Source organism: Dromaius novaehollandiae, chromosome 4, assembly GCF_036370855.1.
Source record: "Dromaius novaehollandiae isolate bDroNov1 chromosome 4, bDroNov1.hap1, whole genome shotgun sequence".
Lineage (NCBI taxonomy): Eukaryota > Metazoa > Chordata > Aves > Casuariiformes > Dromaiidae > Dromaius > Dromaius novaehollandiae.
Genome location: NC_088101.1, coordinates 12,757,431 through 12,780,788, shown reverse-complemented (window position 1 = coordinate 12,780,788; position 23,358 = coordinate 12,757,431). Strand labels below are relative to the sequence as shown.

The 23,358-nt window shown below is 49.0% G+C and overlaps 1 protein-coding gene across 3 annotated transcripts in view; it reads right to left on the bottom strand.

Moving 5' to 3' along the window:
* SHROOM3 (shroom family member 3) overlaps positions 1-23,358 on the bottom strand; it is a 111,010-nt gene that overhangs the window by 30,899 nt on the left and 56,753 nt on the right. For all 3 annotated transcript variants that reach the window (XM_026103554.2, XM_064510437.1, XM_064510438.1), the window contains exon 2: positions 4,045-4,176. The gene's annotated coding sequence lies outside the window, so the exon portion shown is untranslated. The remainder of the gene's footprint in view (positions 1-4,044; positions 4,177-23,358) is intronic.

Below are 23,358 nucleotides of genomic sequence, written 5' to 3'. Positions count from 1 at the left end.
ATGACCAGGGGCCCAGCTACATTTGTCCTGCTGACTCTGGTGAGGGACGGGGTGTGGGTGGCTGTGGGGACAATGAACCTTCAAGCCCTGCAGCAAAATTTGCCGGAGCTGGCAGGAGAGCGAAGATGGCTTTTCTTTGCAAGAAATGCTCTCCTCCGGCTGCGGAAGGAAGTGCTGGGAACACTCAGAGGTGATGGCAGCTGTGAGCAAGTTGCTCCTTAGCTGAACTCATGAACAGTCAAACATTGTAATTAATGATTATTGGTCTTGCACATCACACCTCTGTGTTATCGCATTTCTTTGGTAACCTTCAGGCTGCCTTATCCAAGCAAGGGGCATTTATCCCATTTTCCAGTAAAGGAAACGAAGGGCTGGAGAGGTGAAGTGACTTGCATAAAACGACCCAAGAGGCCTACCACAGAGCGCAGTGCTAGCAAGGGGGCCATGCGCTGCTACTCAATTTTCCATTCGCCCGAGCCTACGCCTGACAGGCAATATTTAGATTGAGGACTTTGCTCTACACGGTAAGAGAGTCCCCCTGACATTGCCTGACACTAACCAGACACCAGGCTTGAATAGGAACAGCGGGGCTTGGGTTATTAGTGTGAGAGGTGATGTATACAACCTTCCTTCTTGCTGATTACTAGATTCAAGGACTTTGTCCTACCGGGATCTTCTGGCAGGTTTCTTTTTTAATGAAAGCAATACTCAGTAACAGAGTAAGTGTGATTTAAATTGCGATATAAAGGGTATTTCAGATCTCTGCTTTGAAAAAGTACTTGCCATCAGGACAGTCTGGCTGCGCCTTTCACACAGACTGTGGCTTTGACAACTGGGAGCCGAGGCAGACTCCTGGCTGGTACTAAGAGCACACGGAGACTAGAATGAGAAGCTGGGGAGCACTGGATGTAAAGACCGTCTGCAAAATCCTCTTGTTGCTACAATTTTACTCTGCTTCCTTTATTGGAAAAAGAAGAAAGAACAGATATGGAAAAGACACAGCCGACTGCATCTTACAGATTGCTTCAGCTTTTATCTTTGAAAAGGACCCAGTTATTTCCTGTCTTTTCCAGACATTCCCACCATCTCTCAAACCATGGGCAGAAAAGTCCAGCGGCCAGACCCTCTGGTGGCTTAACCTGCCTACGGATTTGTAGAAGCCGCAGAGTTGCACTGATTTATCCCCATTGACGAAGTGGCCCAATAGGCTTAATTCAAATAATTTTTTCTCATTCTTTGTCAGTCACTAAATTAGTTAAAAAGATAAAAAAACAAGCATAGCTTGGATTCTTTTGCACCCTGATATCAAACACACAGCAACTTGCAACAGGAGAGACTTGGAAACAATGGAAGGAATGTGTTTTCGCAGCCTTGCTCAGTGCTCAGAAGGAACTCGGTGGCTGGCAGCAGAAACGCTACCCTGTAAGCCTGATTATCCAAATGTAACGTGGACAATGAGTCACGGCAGGTAACCAAGGGGATTTTCAGGGCAAGCGTTTCAGATGGTAGCTGGATTCTCCTCTGAATCACAGGGACACAAATCAAAGACAACTCTAATAAACTCAGCACAAAAACATTCATGTAGAAATGATAAATGGCCGAGAAAAATACGGTCCATTGGGTGCATTTGTTGTATGTGTATACACACATTTGTGCATATGGGGGGGTCTGTTCTGAATTAGCCTGCTTCTAAAGCACCTCAAGAAAGAAAAGGTAAATGGTGCCAGCAGGAGTTCAAACCTGCAGATAGTCAGGTGAACTCCTAATTTACTCCCCATGTTCCCTACAGGGAGCAGGGGTGATAGGTGGCAGTTCTTGTGCATCTCACCGGGACTTACACCAGTGGAGAAAGCGAAACAGCAAACCTGAAATCTGCAGTGATCTAGCACAATTCCAAGCACGGACCCTCTAACAAACCTGTCTTCTCCCTCACAGAAGCTTTTAATCATTTCAGTAATAACCATTTTGGTAAAAGACACCCCTGCATCTGGATTTCTAGACGCAATTCTTCTCTGCTTCTCATCTCAGACTGCCCTTTACAGCCAGGCAGAGCTGTAACAACACGCGACTGCACTGGCTGGCAGCAGCGCCCTTGCCTTGTTTATTTTGCACAGCCGAGGAAATGAGGCAAGCTTCAGTGAGTAAGTGCTGACTGTACGCTCGGGGGTAAATCGACGGCTGCTGTAGTGCCGCTCCTTTCCACAGAAGCTCAATTGCAACATCTGAGACACCAATCCGAAGGTCCGGCTTTCCCCTTTGATTGAGGACATTCATTCACCACCCTTAATTTCAGAGGCTGATCGGGACAACTGACAACTCATCACCCTCATCGCCTTGGGTGCGTTTAAAGAAAGTAAACAAGTGCGGGAATTGCACCCAGTGGTACCGCCAAAGCAAAGGCTGCTGAGTCTGAAATACTCTCCCACACTCAAATTCTTATACATTCAGGCGACTTCCTGTTTGTAACCAAAGCTTCAACCCAGGGTAAACCACTGAGACGGGCAGACACAGCCTCCAACACTGCCGGAAAAGCGGAGCAAAACATTGGCCCTGCATCCAAAGGCAAATTAATCCAAGTGAAATGCTGAACTTTGGGGCTTCTGCACAGATCTGCTGTTAGACCTGCAGGCAAGTAGGGCTTACAGCAGGCACATCCTGAATAAATTATTGATGTAAAAAGGCAGTGGGTTCAGGGGAGCCTCCTTCCTAAATTCACTGTGAGTCACATACTCTGGGGACTGCACAGTCCCACACCCCAATCACAGATAAACCTCTCCCTGATAAAACTAGGTGGAGGGGAGAATTCAGCGATACAATCTGCTCCATCTTGGGAGAAGATCATTTACAGTGCAAATGCTCAGCTGGTGGAAAGCAATACAAACTCAGGGAGGTTATACAAATGAGCACCTGCTGAAGAGCTGCGCCTTTTCCTCCTCCCTTCGCAGCCATCCCTGCTGCTCAGGGACAGCATCTAGAACTGCCTGCAGCGGCTAAAATCTGGAGCAACTCCACAAAGGGCAGTGGGTTTACTCCCAAAGTTCATCCTTGCTGATTAGATCTGAACATGACTCCACGTGTCCTGCGTGCCCTTTTCTCAGCCGCTTGGTAATAGAGTTTGGGCCAGATTTCCTCTGGCTGTCGGAAATCAATGTAGCTTCTTGACTTCATGTAAGTCAAGGTCTGGCCTGAATGTGATTTTGTCCTTAAAAGTCACAGCTTAAACTCCATGGTGCAATTCTCAGGAGAGTGAGACAGAAAAACCTACAAGGTCATCCAGATTACCATCTGATTGATGTGAGATGCTCTTTTGATGCCAGCAAAAGCTTTGCCTGAGTAAACAGTGTAGGATTTGGCCCTAAACTGCATGCACAGGAGAAGGGAATTGGGCTCTGCCGCAACCCTGGTCAACCCAGTGCAACTCAGAAGCCAACTTCTGAAAGCATTTAAGCATTTAAAGACGCAGATAGGCACTCAGTAGGATTGTCACGAATGCCAAACTCCCACTGGAACTCAGAATCAAAAGAAGCCATGGGGTTTTGGAAAGCCAAGCAGTTAAACCTGGGAAGCCACTCCAGGCTTACATGACTGCTGCGGAGATATTTTGGTCCCACATCTCCGATGACAACCTTTACCACGGCTGACATAGTTTTTGAGGAGAAAGGACACATCTTCTAGGACCTCTTCCCAGTGAGTCACCCTTACCTGCAGCCAGAGCAACAACTTGTTTACACACAGCCCTATGCAAACATGGTGACATCCAGCTAAGTTGATGCTTGATTTTAGACCCAAGAGGTCAGTTTCTTTCAATTCCCTGGCACCATGCCGGAGGCAAGCAAGCCATGAGAAAGGCGGGTGTGAGGCTACAAAATTGTCCTGAACCATTTCCACCTCCCGATGCCGCAGGTGCTAGGGATTCACAGTGCTCCAGGACTGTTAGCGCTGCTGCCCTCGCAAGAGGAGAGTGGCATTTGCCAGCTGCTCTCCAAGAACAGGAGCCATAAGGACACACACAGCCGATGGAGACACAAATACACAAGTTCTCACCTGGTCTTCAGCCGAAGCTTAACTCCTCCCAACCATGAGGCTTTGCTGGGCTGAAAGTCAGTGGTCACGCAGTCTGGGCTGAGCGGGCTGGAAGACAGAAGGTCAGTGCATCCCTTTGCTGCACCTGTGTCCCTGTCAAAAGAAACAAAGGCCATGTCAACATCAACACACAAAACAGTCCTTGTATGTTTAATGTTTTTAGTCCATGTTTAAAAAGCATTTTAAGAAATAATAAGGCAATATATAGACTCAGGAGACAAGGCAGGGGCATCAGTCTTGTATTTAAAATGTGTAAAGAAAACGACATGGAAAGCCACTTGTGTCTCTCCTTCTCTGTCATTGCTCAAGCAGTCTGAAAGAGTGAGATTTTGCTCTCCTTTATACCTGGGCAGCGTTCAGCCCTTCAGAGTGCTCCTCACAACCATTTTAGAGGAGCCACACAATACCGCAGCCCTGATTTTCAGCATGGAGGAAAGAGATCAGCTGCAGCATCCATGACCTAAAATTCATTACCCAAATCTGTATTCTGGGACTCAAAATCCCTAAGTGTTGAGTTCAGGGGCTCCGCTGCAGGATGTGCCCTATCCCCACATAATCATCTTCTGAGAGCTTAGAGAACGCTCTGAACAGACGACAGAAAAGCTAAGAGAAAGGCAAGGCTGTCTGCATCTCCAGATGGGAAACTGAGGCCTCAGAAGGGAAAGTGACTGATCGCAGCCAACCGGGGAGGCTGTGTTACAGCCGAGGGCTGACGTGCTCTCTTCTTTCCGAGGCAAGGCTCTTGACCACAGCGCGATCAGGAAAGCTGTTCCACTGGGGAGCCCTAAACCCAAAGACACCCGGTTCTCACCGCATCAAGACTGCAAGACAGAAGGAACAACTCACGCCACTGTAAAGCAAGTGACCTTACGCTGCCAGGCAACGCCTGGTCACACAGTGATAGCAAGAATTAGAAGTCTCTTCCCCCCCCGTACCAGTATTTCCACAAAGTTAGCAAACAAGTATTTACCCTGCTTTATCACACACGTGCGGAAGTCACCCAGACATCATGTAACTATGGCTTCAGCTCCTTTCTTCCTGCAGGCACAGGAGAGCCTCAGACTATTCAGTATTCTCATTTGCTACCGTTTTTAGCACTGAAACATGGGACAGATTTGAAATTTCTGCTAGTTAAAGGAACCCCCACGCTGCATAAAAGCAGGTACAAAAGGACCCCTCCGTGCCTCTCAGCCCACAGCGGGCCATGGCATGAGGTGCGCTGCAATTGCCTCTCGTTGTGTGCTTAGCGGGCTGCGGGCTGAGCGCACATGCCAGCATCAGGGGCTTTGGATAGCTGAGATGGCTTGGATGCCATTCCGGTGAGAGGCCGGCCGTCTTTGTGTCCGGCTCGGTCCTCCCCCACGCTCCCTCCCCAAGCCCCCACGTGCCAGGCAGGAATGTTAAGCCTCACATTGCGGATGAGATATACCAGGGAAGCGCAGCAGCACTTTCACCTAGATTAGGGAAATGGACTGGTCCAGAACAGCGTTTTCCCTCGCCCTGCTTATCTTCATCCGAATTTGACCCCAAATGCTGCCTTAGCTGCCTTTTCTTTCCATGCACCAAATCCCATTCTGCTTTGTCTCTGCCACCCACTCTGCTCTCTGTGTAAACCTTGCTAGGTGCCACTTGGAGGGATTATGACCTGGGTCCCCTGTACCTACTGAACGGAAAGGAATGAGGGATTTGGGCAGCAAGCCATCACACGCTCACTACCTGCAGCTACCAAATCATGCGAAGCCACTCACCAAACTAAAAAGATCCCCCTCCCTGCCCCAGCAGCAGCCTTCCTGTGTACCAGGAGCAGAACCTCCCTTCAGCCGCACCTGTGAAGCGCCAATACCAGAGACGGCTCCAATTCTCTTCTCTTACAGAGTTCACCATGAAAAATGCCCAATTTTTAGAGAAGCAGATTTCATTGCAAGACAGAGAAAAGACAGGAGAGCTGCTGCAGATAAAGGGAGACTTAGAAAGATTACACATACACAGTTTGCATATACAAATACGTATACAATTAAGTAAATTGTGTTACTGCTGTAGTGTTCAGAAGACAAAGCCCCACCGCGTCAGGCACTGTACCCAAACACAGCAGAGACGGTCCCAGCCCCAGAGAACCTCCCCTCTGCCCCCACAGCACAGCTCCGCAGAGAGTGCCGGGACAAGAGGCCGCCGGGAGCCCCAGGAGCGTTGAAGCACGGCTCCAACCAGCGGTGATGCTCCCGCCTGTCGTGCTGAAGCCTAACGAGGTGTCCCACTGACGGCACCGCGGCAGGATCCCCTTAGAGGGGGCCAACCTGAGCGGAGGCACTCCTCAGGCTCCGCTTCCCCTACAAGGAACTAAGGCCCTTCGCACCTCTCGGGCTTGCTAGCGGGGCCGTAATGAGAAGATGCAGTTTTGTGCTGGGGTGACACAACCTTACCTTAAAGGGGAAAGCAGGCACTTGCCTCCCTCCTCGACTTCGGGTGGCCTTTGCAGGAGTAAGACCTGATGGATCGGTACTGGGAGCTGGCCCAGCAGCCTTTTTGCAGAAGTGCTGAGGCCGGGGGCTCCTGCTGCTTGTGAGCGGTACCCTGGGGCCTCAGCCTCTTCACAAAGAGCATCTGGAGGTCCTACAGTGTTGCTAACAGCCACCGAGCTACAACCTTCATCGCAACACAGGCACACTTACAAACTCAGGGCGATTTCTTTTCTTCTTCTGACAGCACTGTTTCCACCTGTTTAAGAGCAGGTAACTGATGCAGTAGAAGGGGTTTTTTTCCACATTCATAGGAGATGGCTCAGGATCAGTGCCAAATTTCCCCAACACATCAACAGCAGTGCTAAGTCCTAACCTCCCTATTCGTTCCCTCATCACCACAACCTAGTGATCTTGCAGCACTTCGGGTCTTTTTTTGTTTTAAACAGCTTTCCAAACATCTTAAGAAAGCAAAAGGCAACACAGGCAAAATTCTGCTGTGAGCAGTGCTCCCTGAACATGCCATTTCCAAGCATGCCCAGGTGGATCCGCACTGATCCACACTTCACAACCGGCGGCTAAAAGCAGCAGGAGGGTGAGCAGCTTGGGTGTTCCTCCTCCCCGGGGAAGACCCCTGCCCGCCAGCATGCATAGCTTCGGGGTTTACCCCACAGAGACAAAGCAGCGTTAATTAGTGTCTGCATGGGCTCCAGGGCTGTTGTTTTGGGGTAAAAAGGAAACGCAAAGGAGTTTTTCTGAGGCTCTTCAAAAACTACAGTGGCTGAGCTCCCTGTGGAACAAACAGGCTCAAGAAAAGATTGAAAACTTGTAAGACAATCTATAAATACTAGCATTAACCAAGCCTGGTGGGGAACGCGCGAGATAAGGATGCTTCCACCAAGCAAGCACGCACACCTCGGGGACGGAGCCCTGCAGCCGTTTGGCCGTGGCGGCTGGCGGGCACTTTGCCTGAAGGAGACACCCCGTCCAGGCGTGCCTCCGGGAGAGCTCTGCTGCCTGAACGAGGAGCCGGGAAAACACCTCGGGCCCCCGCTGCCTTGCAACCACAGAGCTGGAGACGTCCCCCCACAAGTGCAGCGTCTTCCCTCCGCTCACGACTTTCTGCCTCACACTCAGTCGAGTGACCTCACTGTTTATCCCGGAAGATTTTCTAAGCCATTCCTAAATTATTTTCAAAGATGGATCAGTCTAACAGTCAGGAGTGTAACAGCCTCTAAATTTCTTCAACTTTAAGAAGGAAACAGCCACCTCAGCGCAGAGCAGATGTCAGGGCCTGCCTTACGCCTCGACTGTCACTACTCACGCTTCTCCTGGAGCGCAGCCTTCCTCCCCGGCCCGCAGCTCGGCACGGCGCGCGCCGTTCTCTACAGCTCCACTCGGCCCACTGGGATCATCCCTAAGGTCGGGGCCGCATTTTATTTAGGGATGCTGTGAGATGCCTCGCAGTTGCACAGCTAAAAAGTCTCCCTGGCAAGGAGTGGCCTGCAATTGCTCTTTTTGTTATCGTGTTCTTTCTAAAGTTCACAAACGGGAGACAGGAAAGCCAGCGCAGTCTATTTAAAACCCTTTAGCCTCCCACCTGAAGCTGGCAGCTGCCTCTGAAATCCTTCCTTTTCTGCAAAGTTCTTGTTTAATTATGAAATGTTATTTATACTTCTTGCTGCTTCCATGGTGCCTTTGGTATTTAATGCCACACATGTTAACGGCTAGCCGTACAAAGGCACTCTGCTCAGCTTTTCCCACATCTAAAAATACGGCCTGTTTTGATGCTTGCTTGACCAACAGCGAAAGAACCCAGCACTACAGATTAAAGCCGTATTTTTAAGAGGGACCTACAGTCAGCTAAAGTCCAATGTTAAGGGCCAGAGGAAGTAGCCTGGTCTTCAAAAGTTTCCACCGTGTCGCAGCTTCAGTCGCTTGCGCGTCGTGCAGAGAGCTGCAGCTTCGGGAGGAAGAAGCAGCATCTCCCAACCCACGCTGCAGCCTCTCCTCCGCAGTCCTCGCACTGCCTCCTGCTCTTCTAAACAACACGGCTGCCGAGGCTTTCCCTATCTTTCACTACCCTCCTCAGAGCTCTCCAAGGAAGCACGTGTGGCCTTACTTTATATGACTCCTTAATCAACTCCCTCTAAGTCTTGTTTGTCTGCTTCTGTCACCTGATGCCTCGCGTCCTTCCCCAGCCGCCACGATCTCTACAGAACTCATCTAACGTTTTAGGGAGATCCTTTGCTTCGGACCATAAATTACCCTGACCCCCTCTGGCAGCCTTATCTGCCTCCTGCGCTGACCTCCTGTTACCTGCATACTTGAAACATTTCTTACCATTTATCTTAACCTTTCGGGCACTTGGCTCTTCTTTCTCACCTTTTTCTGTTTGCCTTATCGTTATTTATACTCTCCACATTCCATCCTGCCATTTCTTAGGTTTCTGATGTTTTACATTTCTGCTTTGCACTGCTGTCTTAGTGCACTTAGCACCTCGCCAAGCCTCTTTGCCAGACATATACCCCGCACCGGTCGGGGTGTAACACTTGCCCTCCTGCAAACGCTCTTGTTTGCCGTCTGCACGCTCCTTCCTGCTGCAGCCGTAAAGACCATTTTCCTAATTCAAGGCCCAGCCCATAGGTGTGGGGCGTGTGTCTGCCCATCGGATCCCCCACCAATAATGTCTGAAGCTGCTGACCGAAACAGGCAGGCTTCACAGAGATATCAGCCTCAAAGAATTAAACTCCAAGTTTCACAAAAATAGTTACTGCGGGAAGGGAAGCAACACAAATTATCGCTCTCACTGAGGAAAAGGTGCAGTGCGAGCTCAGCCGGCCAACTAAACCCCCAAAGAGGGGAGAGATTTTGCATAGGAGAGCCACAGGAAAGCGGACTTCAGAAGTGCTTCTGCTCAGAGCACTTGCTTTCTAGCAAACTTGCCTTACGTTTCTTCTATCTGGATTAGCGGCCTGCCCTCTGCTTTACTACTGACCTGTCCGCAGTTCCAGGTAGGAGTCGAGGATAGGGCTGAGATCACCTATTAACAGCACCTGGAACTATGTTAAATTGTTAAAGGTTTTTATAATCTCTCTATAGTGGGTATTTTTCTAATGTTCCCACCTCTTGGAGTCATGATTACTTATTTTACAATAATGCCAGGTTTCCTGCCACGGTAAAAGAAAACCTAAGTCCTATGGAATCAAAACCACAAATATTAATAGGTTTAGTAATTTTTAATGTCTCATTATTGCTAAGCCAAAGGTTATTCCTAGATGGGAGGATGGAACTTAAATTCTGTTTTTTAAATCATTTGGGATGGACTGGAGTGTTTATAACCAGTATCAGAATTAAAACCTTTTCTAGAGCACCTCAAATTGGAGCATCTTAAATTGGGATTAAAGACAGGAACTTCCCTTCCAAGTTGTACAGTGACCTTTAGGCATTTCCTAATATTTTCCCCTTTGTCTTAAACCAGAATCTGAGAGGCAACCCTCCTGCACCCTAGAAACAGCAAACAGCACAGCACGGACACAAAAACAAGGGGAAGCGGCAACAAAGCAGAACTCAGCTCTGACAGTCCTGCAAGAAGGAAAACAAAAGGGTTAAGGTTCGTGTTTTATCCTTATGGCACCAGAGTCCGTGTTACATAACGCCACAGGTCGCCTCGAGATCCCTGCGCAATCAGCCCAAGCTCAGCCCAGTGAGATAAGGACAGTTCGGCCACTTCACCCCTGGCTAGCCTCATCCTGCAGCCTGCAGGCGAGCTCTCGTCAGCTGAGAGCTGGAATTAGGTCTCCTTGTGAATGGAAACGCTGCCTCCGCGACAACCCCCACCTCTTGGCAAGGAGAAAGCCTTTCCGCCTCCTCTTTGCTGCTAAAAGGGGGGCTCCCCCGCGTAGTGCTGCAGGAGGGCAGAGAGAGCGCGCTAGTGCCGGGCACTGACCTTTTGCTCTGCGGTGGGCATGCTGCTTTGCAGATCCTGCTGCTCTGCCTGAGGGGAAAAGACTGGATAGCTTATGTATTTCTGATTTTGTTACCTCCTGTGGCTGGTCCAGAAATAGCCCATAATCCACCTACCTAGCTGTCATGCTTAGAGAATCTCCTTTAGCTGAAGTGGAAGCGCCCAGCGTGGCGGAGCACAAGGGCCCCGGTCCTCTCCTGGCCAGGCTTAGCAAGTGGTGGCAAGGGCTGCACAGGTTCAGCAGCCTGGGCCCAGGGGACCTCTGAGCCAGGCGCAGAGCGAGAGCCAGCCAGGGATACGCTGACAGGACACTTTTTTGGCAGAAAAATTCTCATATGCTGAACTGAAACTTGTCCTTGGAGTCCATGCAGTTTGGACTATAGCTTCTGCTGAGAAATGACTTTCCAGGCCCTGAGGGAAATCTCTACCCTGATACTTAGGACACTCACCTATGATGTGGGAGACCCAGGTTCAAGTCCATGGTCTATCCAGGCAGATAAGGAATTCAAGGCTGTTTCATGGACACCTCAAAATGCAACAGGCTCCGCGTATTAAAACCCCCCAACCTAATGCAGAGCAGGGCAGGCTTTCAGATCTCATTAAGGCTTACCGAGTGCAGAAATCTTGGGACTGAATTAGGGAAGATTCCCACAGTTGTGCAGCAATACCTAAGTCTTAAGTAGAAACTGTAATTTCCACCTCTTGGATTTAGAAGGGGACAGTGGAGTCCAGTCAAAAACAAACCACCCAAAACCATTTGGAGAGGAGAGAGACAGATGAAAGCTAATTTCAGGAAAGGAATATTTACTACACATTTTTGTATCCATCGCAGGCACATCTGTGCTGACACCTGTTAAAATAGGATTACTTAGAGCTGATCTTCATGCCATAAGCCAAACACCAAAAGGGGAAAAAAAAATTTCCAGAAACAGTGCAGACCAGAGACAGAGCATGTGCTTTGCTAAATGCACAGACCACTGCTGAAGATAACCTAAAGGGGAAAGAGATCGTTGAGCTCTGTTGGGATGGGAATTTTTAGATTTACATATCTCAAATTCAAGCATACACCACATTCAACCTACTGGCTCCTAGCTGGTCATGCTGAGCACACGGTATTTCAGGGCAAGGAAAAACACAGGCAGACATGTCACTTAGGATGAATTTAAACTCATAGTTTTCCTTCTAGGAAGGGCTCTTTACTTAAGCAACTCTAAACTCCTCTTACCATCTAGTCCTACTTGTCCGGTGGTTTTTTTGGCTTTCTCTTTTCTCTGAGATTGGATGGGTTTTATTTGACCTGACCTCAATCCCACAGTCAGGCCACGCTGTGTTTGCACAGGCCCACACAAACACACACAGAAAAGCCGCTTCTCCACTGTACCTGTTTGCAAGCACAGAACTGAAAGGAGTATTCGCATTCATTTGGGTTCCTCACTTAATTTGGTATTGGCCGAGGGATCTTTGAGAAAATGAACTCCCTCTTTGTCTGTGAGAGAGCCCTAATCCTCGTTTTGCCCTGGAGGATTACTGGGTACTTAGAAAGGCACTCACATGCACATTTTTGGTCCGTGCCAGCTGCATTTGGGTCCACAATATGTAGCGTTCATTTTGCTCTTTAGGTTGGATAATAGGCATTCCACTGCACCCAGACCTCGACCCCAGCGACTGCCACCCTTTTAAAGGCACCCTAAATCGCCACTTTTCGAAACGTGGGCCTTCCCCACTTTGCACTGGTAGTTCTGCTGCAGACAGCGCGTGTGAGCTGAGCGTGCAGGCAGGCAGCTGGGCACGCCGCCCTGAAAGCTCGAGCCTTGCCTTGTGCTGCAGGGCAGGCTGTCAGAGCGCACGGTTCCCCGCGCGGCTCTGCCAAAAGGACCTGAACACTCGCTGGAAGGAATAACCTGTAGGGCTGAGGAATTAGTTTTTATCCCTAGTCAATTCCTGGCTTTTTATAATACAGGTTTACGGTTATGCTCAATTATAGCTCACTGTTTGTGTCACTGTACCACCCAGAGGGCCTGCTCAGGCGCTGGAGCCCACCATGCCTGGGGCTGCACACACCAACAGGCAACAAAAAGACATTCCTTCCTCCCCAAGAGCTTGCAGTTAAAGTAACCCTGACATGTCAATATTAAGATTCACGTTTCTACATTCTGATCTGCTCACGTTTAAGTTCTAAAACCTCCCAGTCTCCATCTGAACCAAACTTCATAATAATGCCACCACCGCAGGCAGGTCACAGTGGCCGTTCACTAGCGACCCGCGCTGGATTCAAATGGTTGATCTAGAGGAAGATCCCTCCTGGACACCAGATCCTGCAACCGCTTGACCACGTCTGTCCTTCGCTGTAAGCCCACCGAGAGGTTCAGCAACGCCAGGGGAGCGTCTTGACAGCTGAAGGCAAACTGGGGCATGAGACACGTCTGCACGACACTGCAGTGGCAGAGGGGTGCCCAAGTACGGCCCCACGTTGCTATCAGGCACCAGCAAATGCCCAGCACCGACTCTGTGCAGAGCTGGGCTTTTACGGCTGTGGCTCGCTGCGCTCACGGTGGGTTTGTTGCTGGCCATGGTTTTGCTCTACCAGTCCGGATATAGAGCCCTCAGCCTTTACAGTTTACTGGTGATCCCACACTGGGGAAGTGCATCTCTGCGTCACTTATGCGTCTCTGACCCCAATCTTTCTAGGATCACGGTTTAAGTCTGCAACGAAGCAATCTGGGATACAGCTCAGTGGAAATACAGTGCCCTGGCTTGCAGCTGGTGCAGAGCGGTACTGACTTGTGCAGCACTCTGCCAGCTCAGGAGAGACCTCACCTTCTCAGCAGGCGAGACCGGAGTGCACTGGGCAAGAGAGGTCACTCCTGTCATGGCCTGTCAAGTGGTATCACGAGGGCAACCACGAAAGGGGAGTGCGGCGTGCCCTGCACCCACACTCCGAAGTGAAACGCTGTCCTGCACCTTGCACTCAAACAGTTTTAACCACTTTAGAAAACAGGTCCATCTATTTACTGTGTCAAAAAAACCATAAAATAAAAGTAATAAGAGATGACATTTTTGCTCTCTTCTATCCGCAAGACTCACACAAGCATCCATAAACTTGCTCTCGACCACGCCGAACGACTCAGATTTCGGAGGACAGCAAGTCATGTTAGCCTTTGGGGAAGCTGTGGGATTTGCCTGGGGAATCAGAGCTTCACCCCTGTTCATGGGCTGTTCGGGACCAAGATGCAATTAGGAACAACCCCGCAGAGCTGGCCATAAAAAATTGGGATCAACTCTCTCTGAAGTGCAGAAGTGCTGAGATCGCTTAGCCAGAGGTGCCTCAAGTGAAAATGACACACTGGAGAACTCAGTTAAGCAGAAGGGTAAATAACACGTCTAGCCCTTCAGGTACCACGGTTACTGCACACAGATAAAACAATAGTTATCTGTACATGATCTGGGACATTCTGATGCTGAATCATGCTGATCAAAAGTCATTCAATATAAATTGTAACACTTAACTTTTCTTACATAACACGAAACAAAGCACAACTGGCTGTAAAGAAAAAAAATCGCAACTCACACAAAAAAAGACAGTCATGAGAAGGAAACAAATGTCATACTCATGTACAGTAAGAAGCCATTTCCATTTTAGGATCAGTTGCAAAAGTCAACCAACTCCATGGGAAAACACCACAAGAGCTGGGTCCAAGTGCTGAAGATACCCTGTTTGGTTTGCAGAGAGAAATTCAACAACCAGAAAATAATATTCCAGAATTCCTCTTCTTTTTTTTTTAAAAAAAAACACTCTAACCCTAACCCCTTTACAACAGTGATATTTTCCATATAAACCACAGCAGTATTAGAGAGGGGTCTGAATGCCAGACAGGACGCGTCCCACCTGGGGTCTGGTGACAGGGTGCAGAGCCCAGGTTGAAAGGCAAGACTAGCCCTCACTAGGAACCTTCTTGCACAACATGAGGGAGCTGGGCCAGACACAGCTGTGCTGGAGGAAAGCTTGATCTGCTGGTGCAGTGCCTTGCGTGAGCATTTCCTAATATGTTAAAGGCAAAACAATCTAGGTCAGTTCAGACCAACAATTTAAACGGTTTAAAGCAAAAGATTAGGAAGTGCTTACATGAATTGCTCCACTGGCAGATGGATGAGATCTCTGGCACTGACGAGCAAGCGAGGGCATTAATCTCTTCTGCCAGCACAGCTGGATCTCTCTTCCTGGCTTGCATACACATTGCGTGGTGAGTGCTTTAAGGAAACCTAGCCTTAAATTTTACACTGGCAGCTCTCCTTTGAAAATATGGATGTTACTGAAGTGCTAGAATAGCAGCTGAGCTGGGTTTTTGAGAAAATTTGGTCCCAATGCTTGGTAGGGAACATGTGACAACCTGGGCATCTCTTCAGAGTGGGCAGAAGAAAACCTAATATTCACATCTGCCACAATGCGTGGTGGATGTCCAGAATCAAGAACTGACTCAGGGCTGCAGATGAATCTTCTCTCTGCTCTCTAACCTGCCTACATCTTTGCAGTGCTTCCTGTTATGCCAGATATTAATTGCAAAAACTTGAGGGGTGGAGTGCATTTTACAGGGTTAAATCACCTTCACAGGTGCAACAGCTTAGGAGTACCTCCTCTTACACAATGCCTAATCCCTGTGATAAGAACTATTTCTCCATCATACTCACATGTTTCCTGAGCAATTCTTTATTCAACAGAGCATCTGTTTACTTCCTCAGGATTTCAGCAGGAGATTTGCACAAGTGAGAAATGAGGAAAAATGGAGTAAGGAGCTATGGATTTGGTCAGCTGCTTTACAAAATGCAGAGTCTTTATAGGACCTACAAGAATACTGACCAGCTAGGCTAGAAACAGGCAGTAATTGCTCGGTGATCCCCTTTTGGAGAGCAACTCCGACTTGCTTACGCCTTCCTTTGTGTGGCGCAGAGCGCTGAGCTTTTCCTCATTACTAGAGGAGAGCTATTCTTCCCTCTGGGCCGCTGCTGGCGTGGCCGGGCACAATGGAGAGGCTAACCGGGGTAATCCAAGAGATGTCGAGAAAGGAACAGGAAGGGAGAGCGTGCCGCCTGGCACACCTTTTAGCATTTGCAACATCTCAACTCCAGAATGAACGGCGCACTCTGCTCTCTTTTGTTTAAAACGTATTTCACGGCAACTCACAGACCATGCAAGATTTCTAAAGAGCCTCCCAGTAGCATCATTTGGCACAGAGTTCAGAGACCTGCAGCCCTCCGGTACTGCAGTATAGAAAAGCAAAGAGAATAACAACAGTTATTATAGATCACAGTAATGCCGCTTAGTTTTCCATCTATTCCTGAGGCAAGAAATCCTGTTGTTGGTTCATCATATCTCCTCTGCGCTACATTAACTGCATGGGTCCAGTGGAAAACCGATGTACTGACCCAGGGAGGGCACAAAATTAGCCTGGCAAAACCAGAAAGGACTGGAGCTTTTCAGGTACGTACAGTCCCCTGAGTGGGGTATAAGCACAGAGTAAACTGAAGCTGAGCATCCTACTGAATACAGCCGAGCTGGAACCCAGCTGATCATCCCCTTGCATTTTTATTTTTAAGGAGCACACTGAGTTTGCTGCGGTTACTGTCCTCCTGCCCCTCCTCCTGCGGCACTGCTACCACAGCTTTTTTATACCTTCTGCCATAAACCCAGCTATAAATCAGTGTGGGCAGTGAAGCCCATAGAAGTGAAGCCATTTGAGTTACAAGTGTGCCAAAGCTAAGGATCTCACCTCGGAGCATTTTGTGATTCTCTTATGATTTTTTTATCATAGTGTCCAAGACAAAATACAGAAATGCTGGCTGCTAAGCTCAGGAAAAAAAAAAAAGAAAACCCCACTTTGGGATGTTCTCTCATCAATTTTTTACTCAAATTATTTTTAGCATCCGCCAGTCCTGCACAGATGAGAGCTATCTGACAACAGTCTGCAAAGGGATGAGGTCTGCAGCCGTGATCGGACACGTCGGATGAGAGAGGAGCCCCCGGCCTCTCCAGCCTCGCGCTATGCCTCAGCACGTCCCTGCGGGGATGCACTCACGCAACCCACCCGAGAGAAGGAGGAGGCCTTGCCAATGCCACGCGCTCCCAGCACCTGCAGCTCGCCAAACAAAGCAGAGGACCCGTCACCTCCCCCTGCCCCGCGAAGGGGGCTCGGGTGCGTGGCAGCGGGTCCGGCGATGCGGGAAGGCAGCCCCCCGCCCCAGCTCGCGCCACTGCTGCTGGGGCACGCTCGGGGCACTTGCACAAAGGAGCTAATTTTAAAAGAGGAAGCGGGAGGGAGCTGAAGAATAGGGAGGACCGTAAGCGACAATAAAGTAATTATTCCCGTTTCAACAGGCTGGGGAAGCATTGTAGCTGCGGAAAAGACAAGTGGGCTCAAGTCTCCTGATTAGCACCAAACGGAGATGGATGAGGAACCAACACAGCAGCCACAAAAACTTTCACAGTCGCCAGCAGCCAGGTCTCAGTCTCAAGAAGTGACAGGCGCTCTGGGATACTGCCCTTCTTCGCACAGCACAATTAACTCCAGGGTTAACTTGGCTATCTCTACGTTACGAAGTCTTATACCATCTACACATAGAAACAAGATTAGTAATACTATGAGTGATGCACAAACAACTCAATTTCATACTAAGAGTAAAAATGTCACAAGCATTTTTCTTGTAATCACAGGACTGGGAAATGCAGGTATTTCAGGTCATTTAGGACTAGCTCTGCTGTTATGAAGCATAGAGAGACCTCTGAATTCCTCCTGCCAGCAAGATACTTCAAGTATCTTTACTGCACACAACCCTCTGTGTGAGAGCTCTTCTGTGTGCACTGCAAGGTGGAAAACTCTTCCTCATCATTTTGCCTCTCGTGTTTTGGTTTCAGTGATCTTGACTCCAGACCCAGGTCATTCCTTGGGCACAAAGCAAGGTTTGAAGCAGGGACTCCAGATGCTCTACCGCACGTGCTGCAGTATTGAACTACCATCCCTGGAAACTGTAGGTAAGCTCAAGGACCTTACGTGGATGAGTCACCCAAGGGAGGCACAGATCATGGTCTTCCCCAGTGATGTTGCCCTTGAGAAACAACAGGGCAAATTACCTCAAGGAACGGCTAGGAGAAATTACACTACAGACCAGCATAAGGCTTTGACAGTGGAGCGAAAAAAATTCAAGATGTAGTAGAAACCTCCAGCCATTTGGTGGTTTGTGAGTAAAATTCAAAGGTGACAGAAATTAGCTCTGTGTATGCTGAAATCATTATTATTTTTGCCACTGACTTCCATGTATGGGAAAGGAAACATTTCTTCAACATATATAATAGCACAAGTGCTGGGAACCCTTTTTAAGAGTACAAGAGCCTCTTTAGACCACGACAACATCCCCATCCATGCACATTAAGCACAGCTGGTTATCGGCTTTTAATGGGACTTGGCTCATAAGTCACTTGAAACACATTTAAAAACCCCACCCATAACCATTCTGTTTGAAACACTAGATGACTTTTCCTTAAAGCATCTCCCAGTCACATTAAGGAAGCACTGGGGAGATCGATCACGCAGTCCAGTACCAACTGGCAGACTGACTTGAGGTCTTTAGGCTAGAGACCTCTGTCCAATGCACCCTTCCGCAGCCAAACAAGAGGAAGCCGTTTACAAGCTGGTTAATAAAAGATGGCTCCCATCAAATTTACTATTCCACAGGGTGAACACCAGCACCCCCTCAAAGGAAGCCATATCCTTGCTAGGGACATTCAGCGATCTGCAGTCACAGTCTAGCTGGGACTAACTAGTCTAACCCTTGTTTTAAAAAAAAAATCTCTCCAAAATTAAGTCTCGGTGAAGCTAGTCCCAAACAGAGATCTTCATTTGAGTCAGAAGTGCCAAACTTGCAGAACAAACAGCAAAAACAAATCCTATTAGGCAGCCATCAGTGTCAATATTTGTTCCTCACAACTCAGAGACAAGTAGCCTAATAAACGGTGTCACACAGAGCCCGGTGAGATGGAAGAGCTACAGGACAGGCTTGGGGAAAGGGCACGACACATTAATCAGCACCACCCTGGCATAACCCTTGACAGAAACAAGGTAGTAAACTCATTAGCCACTTAGAAACTAAGCTCCTTTTGTGCTTCGTACAGTGATAGCCCACCGGTTCCAGCTCGAAGGTTTGCCATCCTTCACAGCAAAGCTACCAGCCCCCCTAAAATCTTTCCCTTTCAATCTACCTCTCAACACCATCGTCTCTGTGGTCCAGAGATCCAGGAATGCTTTGTTGGCTTAACTGCTCTCTTCCATGACGCACGACAGCACTATACAGCTATCTGGATCCCAGTGTCCCTGGACCAAAGATGTCTACACAGTAAGACGGACAAATAAGACTACGGTTCCACAAGACAAGTTCCTTGGCCCCAAGAGCCACTTTAAATTTTGTGGCTTCTCCTCCTCTCCATGGATGATTCCTGCCCTGGGTGGTGGTATATGCCTTCTTCTCGGGTGTGCTACCACCACCACGCGTGCAGCCACACGGTGACCAGAGAAGGGAACCAGCCCAGATCATCCTAACCCAGACGACTTGGCTGAAGATGCCTGTGTCAGAGCCAGCTTTCCTAGATATCTTGACCACAAAAAGCAGTTCAAGTTGGGTGAAATACAGTGTCTGTGCCAGATCTTTCAACCAATGTAGCTCAGTGAAGCTATTTGGATTTATATTTGCCCCTCACTTGAGCACCACAAGAGGCAGAGGCAAGATTTTGTTTTTCTTTATATGCTTGCTGCTAGGCCTTCTTTTACCCATGCATTTTCTTCTTTCTCTTTAATGCTTGCTACCACAGTCCTCATCCTTTGCATCTGGGATCTAATAACCTGCCTGAAACAGCCAGGACTAATATATGCCCAATATATGTTAATATATATTAACAGACCGGAGTACAAATGTTGGGAAATCCACTCAGGAAAAAATTGTGAGCTGTATAACCATGTGGTTTTGTTCTCCCTGGCTAGATAACCCAACGCGATACCAAGACAAACACACTCCAGGCTTGATCTTTTTCATCGGGACTGTAGCGTAGCTTTTAGAGCAACGACTTACAACGCAGACTTGTTCGTATCTATCCATGGAAACTGAAGCTGTCATAGCACTCTCAGGACACAGCCATGCTGCACGTGGGGCCCTATCCCCCTTACAACTGTACTGTGCATTGGCCATCAGTATCACTGTGTACTTTACTTAAATTAGTCTGAAATGGAGTCTGTCTCCAGCCTGGAGCCTGTTTGTAACTGCAAAGGAATCTGTGCCCTCCGTAACACACCAGACAGGATCAGGTCACCGCTGGAGAGCACTTGGCCTGGCTATTTTTATTGTCTGGCTGAATACTTTTCTTCGACACCCTCTTTAAGTTGCTTAAAGAACAGTAAAGATGAGCTTGCTTTTTTTTTTTTTTTTTTTTTTTTTTTTTTTTTTAAACAGATACACTGATAATCCGTAGAAATTGTGTCCCTTTATCTCAGACATTTCTCAAATCTTTTCCCTCGTTGCCAGGATGCTGAGGGCATTCTGAAGTCACAACATGATGAAATCCAATCAGGGTGAAGTGGTCTGGTTTCATTTTCATCAGATTCCTCTTCGACAGCATAAATTTACCTTTCTGATCCTTCCCCTTCCACCAGAACTGAGCCATTGCCTCCCAATGCAGCAGTTACTACTACAGCAAAAAACCCCTTCTCTTACCAGCAAAAACAACGGATGATTGAAATTCTTAATGCTTCTTTAAACCTAAAGGACTGTGCCACCAGATGCAGCACCAGTGCAACTAGAATATAAAGGATTAGAGAAGTCGTTCTCATCTGAATACAGGCAAATACGCATCGCATCATGGTTAGCCAAGCTTTTCACTCAAGTTAAACTTGGTAACAATCCCCCTAAATTACTGCTTTCAAACATACAGAAACTTTTCTCATGCGTCTGTTCTTCCCATTTGGGTATCACAAAGTTTTAGGTATTTATACTGTCTTGCAACTTTGGGTCCTTTGTACAGAACAATCCCATCCTGCAGCTCTGTGGATGCTGTCAAAGAGGGTGGCTGAAAAAGCAGGAGCCTGTGAAACCCCACTTTTGGAGCGGAGTCAGGCCTTGTCTAAAACGGGTACAAGAAGGAGGGAAACACTGACATTGTCTCTCCCCCGGTTTACAGAAGTTTAGCTGAGCTGTACGTATTGTTAATTCAGGCAGTACGCTTTATCCCCACTGTGCAGCTCGCTTATACGCCCGGCGACATAAAGGTAGTCTTTGTCTGGGGAGACGCAAGACTCCCAACTGCACTGTTACAGGAATCCAGAACAGAAATAAGCTTCCACTTGGGGACATTCATGAATAAGCATTTGTAACAGGCAATTAATACTTATTTCAGATGTCTGGCCTGCCATGGATTTGGGGCCAAGCCTGCAGCCAGCAGAAACTGGCCTCGTTCCATTTCCATGCTGATAACAGATTTCCTTCCTAGAGCTTAGAGCATCCGATATGCTGATATTACACACAGCGAGGCTACTGTGGGTCGGATCCTGCAGACCATAAGCTTGTCTCTACTCCCACATCTATTCAAGTCAGCCAGCCTCCCACTGTGAGCACCAAGGACTGATGACACCGGTTCTACTGAAACCTATTTCAAGGCCCGAGTCAGGCTCCCTCCAGGCTTAAAATGAAGCGTGTTCAGCCTTCACCCTTTCTCCCACACCCTTAACTCCATTCCCGAAACAGAGATACCACCATCCTCAGCAGGATGTCCAAGGCTAGATGCTCAGCCACAGTCACCAAACACCTGACACGGCCAGGACCAACTCTTTGTACTTCACAGCTCAAATAAACAAGTGTTAGTCAAGCAAGAAATTCCAGTGGGAATAAAAAAGGGCAAGGAAATAGTGGCATCTTAAAATACGCCATTTGATGTCATATCCTGCTTATTTATCTATTTATATCACCACTGAGGTGAGGAACCCCTAACTACAGAGACACGGGAGGGATGTTTTCCTTGCCGTCGTTGTTCACCTGGCACCCTTCTCGAGCCCATCTGCTCACAGATGCTGACAGCATCCTTCCGCAAGGACTCCAGCCTTCCTCCTGCTGCTGCCAAGAGCTGGGCCACTGCGCAAAGGGAGAAGAGCTCTAAATCACAGCGCTTTCTTCTGATCGAAAATCCAGGGTTGGTTTGTTTGCGACTGGCTGAATACAGGGACATTTGGCAGGGGCTTTTGGCTGCCACAGCATCGCAGCTTGCCCCGTCTCCCAGAGGCAGGACTCCCGCCTGCCACGGTAGCAGCCCTCTCTGCAGAGCTATGCCAAGGAAGCCAGAGCTGAATTTACTGCATACTTAGTTGCTGGCTTCTTAGAAACGTTTTATATTGAAACTTGTGGCACGCTGGTCTCTGGAAGAAGAGCCTCTGCAATTATGAAACTGACAGCTTGAATAAAAATCACATAAGAATCACAGCAATCTGTATTTCAATCACACCGAAATTCCCACCTTCCCAGAACCCCCACAGGTACTAAATGCCATTCAATAGGGGCCAACAATCTCTCAATCCTCTAAACTCTCGTGTTACGGATCTGCAGGAACACACCTCTCCTTCCCTGACACAGGCTGGCCTGGACTTCACCTTTCCTAGCCAAACCAGGTTTAGGGCAATGACTTTCCCTCAACATTGTTCTTGCGGGAATCAGTGAAAATGTGGTGCAGAACCTGAGTCAGGCCTCCACTGCTGAGAAAATACACAAGGCTGGGAAGACTCACCCAAACACTTTCTCGGCAAAAGAAGGAGCCTGGAGAGCAGGTAAGTGAGCTGCCTGGCACTGCTGACTCCTTTCCAAGAGCAGAAAACAGGCTGGAGAAAAAAGCAGCTGGGGGAGACAGAACGGGAGACAGAGGAGCCATGGGACAGATTCAGGATCAACTAGAGAGCAAAGGTAACAGCAGACGGGAGCGAGGGTGGTGGTAAGGAGCCCAGAAGCGGCGTGCAGCGCTGGGAACACGTGTGTGAGCAGGCGTGCACAGCTCGGAGGCTCCCCTGGGGGAAAGGCTGGGCATGCAGGGTCGGGTGGGCGCACAGTCGAGGTCGGGAGCAGAGCGTGCTTGCTCAGATGGGTGCTGTCGGTGTGACTCCGCAGGCAGGAAATTTAACGTGGGGTGTAGGCGGGAGGACACGCAGGGATGCCTTCTAAAGAGACATTATGACAGTGAATGAGAAAAAGGGACCTTTGACCTTCCGGGCAGGAGAAGCAGAAGAGATCGTAGAGATATAAGGCGGAGATGGGAAGAAGGGATTTAAGCAGAAGGTGGGAACAAGCTGGGGAAGAAAGAACAAAGATCCAGCTCCCTTCGTAGCAGGAAAGGAAAGCTGGAGGGAAGCTACACGGGCGAAACAAGGTCTGTGGGTCACATTCCTCAGATTTGCATAGGAGGAGGCTGGCTGCTAACGTTACACGCAAACACATTTCTGCTCTTAGCCGTTTTCGGGGTCCCTGACTCCAACCCGGTCAGAAAGTTTCCCGCTTACGCCGCTGCCCCTCGCGGCGAGGCGCCTGCCAGGTGACGGCCACCTCGGCCGGGCGAGCACGGCACGGCTGCTGCTCAGCCGCGGGGCGCTTCCCTCGGGAGACAGCGGCCTCACGGCACCCGAGCGGCTCCCTCGCAGCCGCCCGAGCAGATCGGCCCCGAAACCGGCAGCCCCCGCCGCCCCCGGGGCTCCCCCGGCCGCCGCCGCCCGCCCGGCGCCGCCGCTCTTTGTTACCGGCACCCGCCGCGCTGCCGCCCCCGCGCCGCGCTGCCCCCCGCGCTCC